This window comes from Larimichthys crocea, unplaced genomic scaffold, assembly GCF_000972845.2.
Source record: "Larimichthys crocea isolate SSNF unplaced genomic scaffold, L_crocea_2.0 scaffold150, whole genome shotgun sequence".
In the NCBI taxonomy this organism is placed as follows: Eukaryota; Metazoa; Chordata; class Actinopteri; family Sciaenidae; genus Larimichthys; species Larimichthys crocea.
Window position 1 is genome coordinate 412,850 of NW_020852061.1, and position 2,404 is coordinate 415,253.

The window sequence follows — 2,404 nt, forward strand, 5'->3', positions numbered from 1 at the left end:
TCTTGCAATTCTTGTGAGAGAGGAGAATAATAACAGCGAAAAGAAACAATGAGATCTCACCGCAGCTATGATTAGTCAATGTTTTCGTCAGTAGATGTTTGGATGTGACATAGCCGTAAGAGCTGGGCACAAATATGAGATCGCTTTCCCCGTTCATGACCACTGTACTGAGGCTTAAAGTTATTTATAATTAAGAGTGTGGCTGCTTTGATTGACAGGTAGTTGCTGTTAAAGGTGGCTCAGTTTAGGGCAGGGCAGGAGGTTGGTTCAGTGTTGCATTGATATTTTTTGTTGAGTGTAGTATCAAATGTTGGGACCTCAAAATCTCTGTTTCTCTTTATGCATGTGTACAGCATGTTCTGATAAAGAATAAAGAAGTAGGAGTGCAGCACTGAGGGAAGTCTCCTGTGGGTGTCATTTAACTTTCAACAGCCGTCCTAAAGGCCTAGCAGAGAATTAAAATGAGGTCACGCTGTCGTTTGACAAAAGTCTCTCATGAGATACTTTAGTTGAGAAAAGCCTCAAATCAGGGCCTCAGGTTTTTCTTTTCGTATAGTTGTTGCCTTCAGTTTGAGGAATCACAGCGCAGTGCCACAAACAGCTGCAGCCCTTGTTAGAGCTCCACTCTTTGCTGCATGCTCTTTCATGCTGCAGTACTTTTTATTCGAGCCTCTAGAGGAGGACGAGATGTGGAGGAGGAAAAAAAAAAAAAAGTTTGCTACTGGTTTCTGTTTGGTGGCAGTTCAGAAATGTTGAGCAGCGCAAGCAACATGCAAGATTAACACAGAGTAAAGACTGTTTGGAAATGAATTTTATATTAGATTAGTTTGGCCTCAGCTCTCTGAGATTTACAGAGTTTCCTGACGGACAGTGAAGTAAACTGCTGACAGCTGTAGCTGCTGTTAGCTCATGTCAGCTCAGACTGCCCAGACTGTGAGCTCAGAGCGCCGGGGGAGTGTTAGTGTTTGTACCACAGGCGTTTCAGGACCACTGGAAAGAGGATGCTTTATAGCCCGAGGCACAGTGAATGCTGACAGGGAGCGGAGCCAGTGTTGTGCCAGAACCAGAGCTGTGTCTGGACCTTCATCGATTCTTTTTGCACAGATTTAAGATGGAGGAATTGTATATGCAGGTATACACACACACAAAATACTGTGCAGGGACAGATACCAAGAGAGATAGTGTGTGTGTGTGTGTGTGTGTGTTAAACTGTGTCAAGTCAAAAAAAAAAGCTGGCAGACTCTCTCTGTGATGTGTGTGTAGTTGTACTCAGCCTACATAATTAATTGTGCACAGTTCAAATGTCACTTTTAAACACTGGATTTCCCTGCGTCGCTCAGCTGGATCCCAAATGCAGCCATGTTGCCAGGTTCATAGAAGTGGAGCCCTTTAGCTGCCTGGCTGTGGTTGAAATAAATAAATAAATAAATAAATAAATAAATAAATAAATAAATGATCTAAATTTTTACTGTGAGGTATTCAGGAGCAACGAATCTGTCAAAGCACTTAGCATATTTTATCATATTCATTGGCTGGTTAAGACGCTGTAATAGGTCACTCAAGTTTTTCCTCATGTCTGAGACTGTATTTTTTATCAAGTAGAGCATAACTGTGAATATATGTGAATAAAAATATTCTGAACTTATGTTGCCCGAGCACTGGGGAAGATATATCTATATAAATATATATATTTATATAGATATATATCGAAGACAGGCATGAGATGAGCTGTCCAAAACTTCCAAAAAACAATTCATGATGTTTAAAGTAAGAACTCAAGTATCACTGAGGAATTTCAAAACAAATGAATCTGCATTGGAAAACAGACAGCTCGGGGCGGTGTCAGCTCAGCTGGTAGAGCAGCCGCCCCGTGTGTGAAGGCTCCGTCCTCGCTGTGGAAGCCCAGGGTTCGAATCCGACCTGAGGCTCTTTCCTGCATGTCATTCCCCATCTCTCTCTGTCTGTCTCTGCATTCCTGTCACTCTGCAGCTGTCTCTATCAAATAAAGCTTGAAAAGGCCAAAAAAGTAATTAAGAAACTGAAAATCCTTCGATATCTTTGATACAGCTTCTGTTCACTAATCTGTAATTTTAACAGGTTTCCTCCCAGACTAAGTTCTTCTTTTTTTTGGTCTTGTATATTCTTGAGACCGGTTACATGGGGTGGGGATTACTACAATCATATCCTTGATGCAGAACGTATAAAATCCTTCATTCAAGCATTATTCCAAGGCTCTGATCGCGTCCTATGGTTTTTGTTGTGCCAATGCTGCCACACAAGAGATACCGTAGATTTACGTATTAATCAGCCTTAGCTTATTCAACTCAAATAATCTACAAAGATTAGTAAAAATTAAAGCCCTTAGGAAAGGCACTATCTATGTTTTTATGTATAGTCTCCACTC